This window comes from Amblyomma maculatum, chromosome 2 (assembly GCF_055883805.1).
Source record: "Amblyomma maculatum isolate TAMU_Amacu chromosome 2, ASM5588380v1, whole genome shotgun sequence".
Classification (NCBI taxonomy): Eukaryota; Metazoa; Arthropoda; class Arachnida; order Ixodida; family Ixodidae; genus Amblyomma; species Amblyomma maculatum.
In genome coordinates, this window is record NC_139345.1 from 67,101,668 (window position 1) to 67,112,432 (window position 10,765).

Consider the following 10,765-nt stretch of genomic DNA (forward strand, 5'->3'; position numbering starts at 1 on the left):
CATTAGTATAACATAGTAATGTATAGCTGTAACATTATATCAACTTACGGAAAAATTCTACAATATTACTTTAATGTCTTCGCTACCTGTGCAGTTACAGAATAAAGTATGTAAATTTAAATACTGTGTGTGTGTGTGTGTGTGTGTGTGTGTGTGTGTGTGTGTGTGTGTGTGTGTGTGTGTGTGTGTGTGTGTGTGTGTGTGTGTGTGTGTGTGTGTGTGTGTGTGTGTGTGTGTGTGTGTGTGTGTGTGTGTGTGTGTGTGTGTGTGTGTGTGTGTGTGTGTGTGTGTGTGTGTGTGTGTGTGTGTGTGTGTGTGTGTGTGTGTGTGTGTGTGTGTGTGTGTGTGTGTGTGTGTGTGTGTGTGTGTGTGTGTGTGTGTGTGTGTGTGTGTGTGTGTGTGTGTGTGTGTGTGTGTGTGTGTGTGTGTGTGTGTGTGTGTGTGTGTGTGTGTGTGTGTGTGTGTGTGTGTGTGTGTGTGTGTGTGTGTGTGTGTGTGTGTGTGTGTGTGTGTGTGTGTGTGTGTGTGTGTGTGTGTGTGTGCGTGCGTGCGTGCGTGCGTGCGTGCGTGCGTGCGTGCGTGCGTGCGTGCGTGCGTGCGTGCGTGCGTGCGTGCGTGTGTGTGTGATTGATAAGATGAAATAAAAAGAGGTGTTTCGGACATGTAATTCCAGGCCATCAATTTACACGTATTACCCGAAAATAAAAACAAGTATAACGCGTGAACATTGAAGGATATTTACCCACACTGAAAGGCTTATACTTCTGGAAAAGGCTTGTACTTGCATGCGAATAAAGTATCTCCGTTTATATTTGTTCAACCTATACGTTGACCTGGACGGTAAGGACGCCCAGCTCGATGTCCGCCATGCGCTCGGCTTAGTAGCAGCGCGAGGCGCTCCCGAAAAAGCTTTCTTTCGTGAACCAAACTGAAAAGAAAGTGTTATTTCTGTAAAAAACTGAACGCAGAAAGTGGAACCAGAAAGGTAGGGGAGAAAAAGAGAAATGATCAGAGAACTGCCGAGCATGGCGCAGCCGACAGGATCCCTCCAAAGTGGTGCTCGGATCAAGGGCGGGAAGAAGCATCCATTAGTCGAGCCTGCATCGCTACCGGCCGGACATGCAGCCGTTGTGAAGCGATTGGCGATCCAAGGCCACGCCGGCTGCAGACGTCAGACGCGTTGCCCCGGCGCCCGCGCTGACGCGGGAGCCTTCGTAACATTTTTTTTTTTTTTTTATCCCTTCGCTCCGCACCGACAGCGGCTCAAACCGCTTGCGCGCGCGCACTCCTGCCCGCCTCGAGAGCCGAACAAAGAAACGAAAAACGCTCTAACCCCACACGGCTACTAGGTTGTCGTTGCCGCTGCCTGAGCTGAGGCGAAGAAACTAGAGACAGGGTTTTTAATCGCCTTCCGATACGGCAGCTCTTTCTCCTTAGTTAGCTCGATGCTGATCTCGTAGCGAAAAACTTTTCCATCAAAATGCGAGGGGAGGGGGCGAGTTGCCAGGCAAAGAGTTCAAATGTTGCTGTTTCTTGACATGCTTCTACTATACCTACCGCGCGGTCAGACTAGGCACTTTGGAGTGACGTCATGCCGGCAGTTGTTTACCGTAGCAAACAAGCGTCTTTCCCGCTCTCTGCTAGTTTTTACCGGCACGGCTGATATAAAATTATGAACGCTGTTCCTCCCTGGTCATTTTCTTGAACGCGTGTGTCTTGAAATTAATTATTTTAAGTGTGTGAAAAAGAATCTTGCCTGCTCCAGGTGAAAACTTTCTATTTCCACATGTGTTATAAAGCTAAAACTCGTGCTCTTCCTGCTAGGCGCAGTTAAATCTTATCCCTGGTGGATAATGGAACTAGAAATCATGTCTATAGTGCCTTTATCGTTTCCAGCAAGAACATTCTACTTACAGTTAACTTCAGCTAAAGTCGCTTCCACTTAGGCGGAATTGACCTTGGAAAACGTCGATCTCGGTTTTGCGATCCGGAGCGGGTGTTCCTTGACTACTGCTGATGAAAATCGGACCTACATCCATTATATGAAGGTCTCATGGGATATAATATGATGGTTTTCACCTTAAGCGTAAGGATTATAGTTATGCCTATTATTGGAGTCTCTGATCACATTGGATTCTCTGATCAAGCCTCTGAAAGATTATGTATGAAAACAATAGCGCAATGTTCGTTTTAAGGAGTGTTCCGAGTGCCATCAGCACTCAGTTGTATCGACTGACTGCCGCGAAATGCGCGAATATTGCTTTCACCCGGGGTTTTGCTGTATTAATTGCCGTCTTTTCAGTGCCTCTGCAAACATAATAAATTCACGCTGCAGTGTCCATAACCCGAAAGGAGATCCCAATGGTACGCAACAAAAAAATAAATAAATTGGTTGCTTGGGAGACCACGCACTCGAGTAGGCGCCGTGCTTGCTAACGGTTCTTCTTATCTCCAGGCAATACGAGCGCCCATAATATATCGGCACACGCAAACTGAGAACCTCATTTGGATACGTGTGCAAACAACGCGCCTGAATCGAAGTCTCGGAAAAACTGTTTACACTGGCCGCTCACTCGCCCTGAAAAGGGGCCCGCCCGGCTAGCCCGGAAGAGGAGCAACAGCGGGCCATTGCGCACGACTTAAGAAAAGTGGCGCCATCTGTGAAAGAAGCAGCAAACGCCGACGACGACCCCCGCCGCTCTTGTCAGTATTGCGTTGGAGATATTTTTACGGTCGCTTATTTCTTGACGACGAGGAGCAGGAGAAATCCCTCCTCATTGACTTCCCTCTCGGATCGGGTGTTTTTGGTTGTTTTCTGCACACGTTTTTTATTATTATTATTATTATTATTATTATTATTATTATTATTATTATTATTATTATTATTATTATTATTATTATTATTATTATTATTATTATTATTATTATTATTATTATTATTCGGCGTTCTTGCTCCTGAAATTTAATTCCTGAGAGTTCCTTCGGCGAGGAAAAAGATAGTTCGCTGCCTCTAAATGTGACGAGCATCGTCCTCACTCCCGAGAGCAACATATACTATAGTGAGGCTGCCCAACAATAATGACAAATAATACGCCTGCCACTAGGTATCATGAGAGCAACAGCGAGGGACTTCCGCCCTCGCGCGCGTGTCAGACAGGTAAGCATGGGCGAACCGGCGCCGCACGATTCGCAGGAATAACCAACGCCGATTAATTTCTCCGCTCGCGCACCACTTCGATCGGTGATATTATCGGCAATCTAATGTCTTCCGTGACGAATTCAGCTTTTAGACGTCGTCGTGAACATCTTCAATTTGTTGAGCATCTGAAAACTTCGAAAATCGCAGAGTTGCGCATGAAATATAACGCAAAAGGTATCCGAAACATTTTCAGGTGTCAAGTTACATAACATGCATGTTCAACAACGGTGGGAAGCCTGACTAATAGTGAATGTATCATAACGCTCTCTAGGAAATCAATGTTACAAAGAGTATGATGAAAGCAAGAGAACTAAGTGTAATATGAAAGTATATTAAATTATTGAAACACAATAACCATGCCACACGCGTGTATTTATTCATTTGTATTTTCATACATGCATGCATATATCAATCATATAGCGCAACAAAATATTTGCAGTTCACGGCACATATTTTAGGATATTTATAGTCCTGCCACTACTTTGAAGCGATGGCAAACACTTCTCACCGCTTCCCTCTCCCTTTCAATCTCGCTCTCCGTGCTCCAAAACAATAAATACAACTGCGAAATTTAGAATAGCTGGCACAAGTGCGATACGAATCCGGTGAAATCCGCGGAAAAAAGGTCTGAATAATTTAGATGGTTGGTTGGTTTGTGGGGTTTAACGTCCCAAAGCAACTCAGGCTATGAGAGACGCCGTAGTGGAGGACTCCGGAAATTTCGACCACCTGGGGTTATTTAACGTACACTGACATCGTCAGTGTACGTTGGTTGGTTTGTGGGGTTTAACGTCCCAAAGCGACTCAGGCTATGAGAGACGCCGTAGTGGAGGACTCCGGAAATTTCGACCACCTGGGGTTCTTTAACGTGCACTGACAAGGCTCACAGCACACGGGCGCCTTGCTTTTCGCCTCCATCGAAAAGCGGCCGCAGAGGCCGGGATTCGATCCCGCGTCCTTGCGAACAGTAGTCGAGCGCCGTAACCACTGCGCCACCCCGGCGGGGGGAATAGTTTAGTAACAAAAGATGATATTATCCACAAGCCGGCAACGAAACTTCGCATTGTAAGCAACTCTGAGTGGAATAAAAGGGAATCGTTGCACTGAAATATGTTCTTAAATGGCAAATTGACATTTTGTTTGTAGAATGTCTTAAGTTGGTGCGAGAAAACTGAAAATACCACAGCTTTTTCAGCATAAGCATGAAGTCAAGGTTACGACGGAATCCCGGTTGGCCGGTGTGATACATTGGGAAAAACACGAGCGCCTGTCAGCTGAGTTAGAAAATCAGAAACATGATGTTTGTACCCCCAGAAAGCTGCCTTGTAGATGCGGAAAGAGTTGCCAAAACGTGGCGCCAATGGACGTTACTGCTCAAAGCGGCTTTGATGTCCGGCGGCGGGTCGAATTCGGCGACGCGCCAAAGCAACAGCTTGTATGAGACCTCCATTTCAAGCATTCCACCCCGGAAAATCCAATTCCACCCCACAAAATCCAGTACCACACCAAGAGAAGGTTTGTGCTCTCTAAAAAGCCAGTAAATAGCCGCCGGCACTGGCCGTCGAGCCTCGTACCTCCGGCACGCGAGTCAGGAAGTCCATATCTCTGGGTTGCTATCATTTTAGACTCAACGCCATTGCTATGGTTTCGTCTATAACCTATTTTGTCGGCGTCTGTTTTGTTTTGTTTTTTGTTCAATTGTTTCTCCTTTATTTATTTTTTTATTTTTTATTGCGCAAGTTCGCCCTTCGGCATAAGGGTTTAAATATATTGATACAGGCCTGTGGCAGCAATGAATGCCAACAGCTCTCGGTGGTGTGGGCCATGTGTCCATACCCCTGTGTCGGGCGGTCTGGTAGGGGGGTAAGAGTGGCTTCTAAGGTATGTTTTTCGGGCCACGCGAAGACCAGGACAAGTTGTTAGGAAGTGGTCTAGTGTGGCCTCCATAGCAGTGGCTGGGCAGAAAGGGCAGTTCATGGAAGCAGTCTGGGTGGTCCAGGAAGATTTTACAAGAGGCGTTAATGCAGCACCCAGGCGGATTCTTCTCAGCACCACCTCCTCACGGCGAGTTAAACCGCCGGGAAGGTTTGATCGACACGGTGGAATGAAAGCACGCGTGGAGCGGCGAAGAAATTCTTTTGCAGGCACTACGCCATCTCCTGCAGACAACTTTAACGTAGGCAGAGGATATGTCACTTTCTGGGAACAGGTTGCATCATCAGTTTCTGTGAGATGGAGCGTAGTGTGGGGAGCCCACACCACACGCACAGGGCAAGGATATGTTTGCCCAATTTTGCAGATATCGTTGATGATGTCGAAGGTATTAGCTATACTCCGTAATGCTCGGATTGCTTGACTTGATTCTGTATGTAAGATCAGAATGGTCGGGGGTGCAGCGTATAGGCTGTCTGCTAATGTAGACAATCCTGTCAGTGTCATCTGCACCTATTAGGATCCCGGAAGAAGAGGGGGGGGGGGGGGGGAGGGGCTCTCCTAGGGGAACCAGCGAAACGCTGATGCAGTGAAACCCTCCATAACATTTGCTAGAGAATGGTCGTGTGTTTTGCGCATGCGCGATGGTACAATGCGCTCGTCGGCCCGCAATCTTATGTTCTGCGCATGCGCAACGGCATCCGCCGCTGCCGCAAGTGATGGCACCGGTGGTACCATCTCGTTCTGCAGCGTGAAGCTGCATCTCTGATGGTTCTAGGAGACCTCCTGGGACAAACAGGGAAACCACGAAATGCAGCCATAACAGAAATAGCAATAAAAAAAAAAAACCTCACCCACCGGAACAGCGTTGCAGGCGGCAAGTTTATTGCTTCCGCTTCACCGCGCGCTCTCCCTCCTCCCCTCTCCACGTCCGCGGGTCAGAAGGCATCAGGAAAAGCGCGGGGTCCCCTCTCACTAGACGAATGTGCCTCTACTCCTGAAACCGCGGTTGCAAATAGGGAGGGAGGGAGCTTATGGCTCATGCCGCCACTGCGCACTCTGCTTTTTTTTTTGTTACTGTTTGTTCTGATTTCAATTTATCTCAAATTGTTAAACTACCAACACGTGTAACACCATCATCATCGTCCTTAATTGACCTAATCCTAACATCAGCTCCTGACACCAGCTCTGTGGTGTCATATGTACCAGGCCTGAGCGACCACGACATACTACTCTTCTCATTTTCAGTTCCATCCACGCGATCAAAGCGACAAAAAAAAAAAACCTATCTGAGATTAAAAAAAGCTAACTTCGATCCTATTAACACGGAGCTTTCCTCGTTTTTCGACGCCATTTTGTTAATCTACTCGAGACTTTCGGTTGCCAAACTTTGGTCATCCTTTAAAAGCAATTTTCTGCATCTAACAAATTTCAATAAGAATGATCCATCAGTCATCTAACGCCCCCTGGTACATAACCTGTCTAAAATGGTTATCTAATAAAAATGAAGGTTCTTTCGCCAAGCTAAGATAAATTGCAGCCCTATCCGGTGGTCAGCATACAATATGGCGTCAAAAAGCTATGTAAACGCTCTGGGAATCGCGAAATTCAACTCCTTTAACACCACACTTCCTCCCCTATATTAAAGACAAATCCTAAACAATTTTGGAACATTGTCAAGAGCTCTAACGCTCGAACAATCACCCTGGTTGATGAATCTGGCGAACAGGTCCCTGAACCTTTATTTGCTGCATTATTAAATGACCTTTTTTCCCTCTTGTTCTCTAGTCCCGCAGCCACTCAATACCCGTCTTTTCCCTATGCTCACTTTCTCCCGATGGACCCGATTGCATTTGATCCGGCCGGAATCAGAGCTATAGTTAGTCAACTGAAAAGAAGGCCGTCATGTGGAGTTGATGAAACCACGTCAAAATTCCTGCAGAACACTATCGAATACTGCGCTATTCTACTAAGCTTCATTTTTTACTAAATGACTTAACGAGAGCTATTTACCAAAGTCCCTATTTGCAAATCTGGCGACTCACACAAACTAACCAACTATCGCCTCATATCCTTGACATCAATACCTTGCAAATTGTTTGAGCACGTGATCTTCACCAAGCTCGTTAACTTTCTGGAATCTAACCAGTTTTTCCACCCTTCCCAGATGGATTCCGCAAATTCTTCTCGTGTGAAACACAGCTACTTATATTCACTAACTTGATCTACATTCATTTTTAGATTCAGGGTTCGTTACTGATTGTGCTTTCCTAGACTTCTCTAAGGTCTTCGACAAGATTAATCATCAACTTTTTATTCTAAAACTGAGTCGCCTTAACATCGATCCTGTAGTACTTAACTGGATAATTGCATTTTTGTCTAACCGCACCCAATATGTCAGAGCTAACAAGACGCGCTCCCTTCAGGTACCTGTCCAATCAGGGGTACCTCAGGGATCCGTCTTGGCTTCATTACTTTTTCTTATCTATATTAACGACTTACCCAATTCCAATTGTGTTTCTAGCTCCATCTGTCATTTCGCCGACGACTGTGTAATCTGCCGCAAAATGACTAACGATTCTGATATGACATTACTTCGGAGTAACTTAAATAACATCGCTTTTTGGTGCTTTCTTTGGCAAATGGAAGTGAACGCTACGAAATGCAAAGCAATGCGAATTTCTCGCAGTCAGTTGCCCTGTCCCAGCTACTCTATTAATCATTCCCCGCTGAATTTTCTTTTAGCGTATAAATGCCTCTGCGTACATATTGCAAACATTTTTTGGATGACCAATATTAACTACATAACATCCCAAGCCAATCGCATGCTTGGGTATTTAAAACAGAATTTTTCACTTGCACCATCTTCACTGAAAAAACAATTGTATACTACATATGTCCTACCCAGACTCGAATACGCCTCTTTCATATAGAACCCCGGTCTTGTATCATTAAATAACACTCTGAAGGGTGTACAAAATCGATCATCTAGTTTTATCATCAATCATTATCACTGCAACCGTACTGCAAGCGTCACTAGCATGAAACTAAGTCTAAACTTGCCGCTCCTCACTGTCCGTCGTAAGAGTTCCCGTGTCTGCCTTTTTCATAAGATTTATCACCACAACGGCCGACTCAGATTGAGCCTTCTTGCACACGCCCCTTATGTTTCTGCACGTGTCGATCATCGCTACAAAGTTGCTATACCTCGCCAAAACACGATGACGTATGGATGCTCATTTTTACCAAGAACATGCCATTACTGGAACAACTTACCTGCTGACCTGGTCGCTATCCCCGACAACCGTCGCTTTCACATTTCACTTAGTAACTTACTGCGAAACTTTTTATTGCTTTCACAACCCGTTAATTTTCTCTGTGTGTGTGTCTGTTTGTGCGTGTGTGTCTGTCTCTGTGTGTGTGTGTCTGTCTCTATCTGTTTTGTGTGTCTGTCTCTGTCTCTGTGTGTGTCTGTCTCTGTCTGTGTGTGTGTCTGTCTCTGTGTCTGTCTGTCTGTATCTGTCTCTGTCTGTTTCTGTCTGTCTGTGTGTGTGCGTGCGGTATGTGCGTGTGTGCGCGTGTATGTGCTTAATTCCTAGATATATTGCTACAGAAACAACTGATCTGACATGCGACGACCTTTTCCGGTCAATTCACCTGATATTTTCGAACTTACACGAATGTTTAAAAATGAATGAGGTTTTGCTGTTTGTTGTTGTTGTTCTTCCCCCCATTTTCTTTACTTCAATCCAATTCTACTGTAACATTTGCACTTATGCCTCTCCCCTCTACAATGCTTTTGTAAGCCCTAAGGGTAAAATAAATAAATAAATTCCCTACAAATTGATGACCGCGTACCAGCCCCTACGCTGCAGAAGCGGTGGTTGAAGGAACCACAGTGCTTGTAAACGCGTTGACACAGGATACACGCGCAACTGCGCTGAACACTGCGCTCCTAGTGACATGTCTTCGTCAACAAAACGCCGTGATCCTACATGACTGACAGAAAGCAACTGGCCCAGCAAAATGCACCTTACACAGCATAGCTACACCCCGTGTAGCTTCCAGGGCCACCAGTACATGTGCCGCGAGAGACCTATCGATTTTCCCTTCTTTGAACGAAACCCAGCTTCAAACGGACTTTTCTCTCGGCAACCGTACTAACCGTTTCGGAGAGCGCCTTCTTGCTCGCAGCTTCCCGCCTGTGGTCACCGGAGCGGCAGCCGGAGACCGAGAAAGCGACACCTGTCTTTCAGGTCCAAGAGGAACAGCAGTCGGTTGTACCGAGGGCTTTGAATCCGTCGGCCGAACCGGTAACCCGAGCCGCTTGGGGAGCCACGGCCTCTTACGGCATTGTGGGGGCGCTGTGTCGTTGCTGCAAAGCAGCCGTGTTTGTTCCCTGCCTATAGATGTGGGCAACCATGAGCAGGCAGGGCCGCAGCCTTCTTACTATTCAGGACTTTCCGCAGCAAATACCGGCTACCTCACGTTGCATGATACGCTAAGCAGCGAAGCTTAACTCTACCTTTCTATTTTTTTCTTTTTTTTTTTTTTAGTGTATCGGTATGCAGCACGTGATATTTTCGCGTGCTTCATACTGATACCACAGCCCGGAGGGAAAATGTCGTCACAAAGGCTGCTTAACCTGGTGTATATTAATCTTAAGCCTCCGAAATACTAGCATAGTGGCGCAAAGCTCGATTAGTCACCTATTCTCATGTTCGATCTCGTGCATACTAAAATAGTATCCCCTCCCCTGCTTACTCGTCACAGCAAACTATTTCACGCTGACAAAAAACTTCTCGGCCCGTACATCCGCAGTATTAATTATTCTTTTGCCCCGCTGGGGTGGCGCAGTGGTTACAGCGCTCGACTGCTGTTCCCAAGGATGCGGGATCGAACCCCGGCCTCAGCGGCCGCTTTTCGATGGAGGCGCAAAGCAAGGCTCCCGTGTGCTGCGCGATGTCAGTGCACGTTAAAGAACCCCGGGTGGTAGAAATTTCCGAAGTCCACCACTAGGGCGTCTCTCATATCCTGTGTCGCTTTGGGACGTCAAACCCCACAAACCAATCCTAACTATTCTTTTTTTAAGTGAACGTGTGATACTTTACCACTCCTCTCTGCAAATAACGAAATGATGAGCTAAGTAAACAACTCTATACCAATACAGCCCGAGCGCGTTTCCGCTAATGCGCACACACTTTCTGATCCGCTTGACATCATCCGCCAGATTTGCTTCCGAAGCTGATGGCAGTGGTAACGCCTCTAGCTGTCATTAAAAGCTTCCCTTCTCGAGGCTCCATTATACCAGATCCGGTTATACACGCGCATCGTTCCATAATTTGTGCGTATATATGCGCATTTTTTATTGTTTGTTTTTGCCGCGCAACTGGAAGCTCGGCCGAATCTTGAAGAGCAGCTCTCCTCGCGTACACCGCTACGGTTCGCTCGCGTGGTACTGAGTCACCCAGGTCAGGACAAGGGCACGCAACGCGCACGGGCTCGGAAGACGGCTGTTAGCGCCGAGGAAGCTAGAGGCGGCCCGGCATGCTGTCGCAGTTACGTGTCCACTGCGTGCGGGCTTCCGCAAGCGTGGGACGTGCGTGTCTACCCGGGATGTTGTGGTCATGCGGT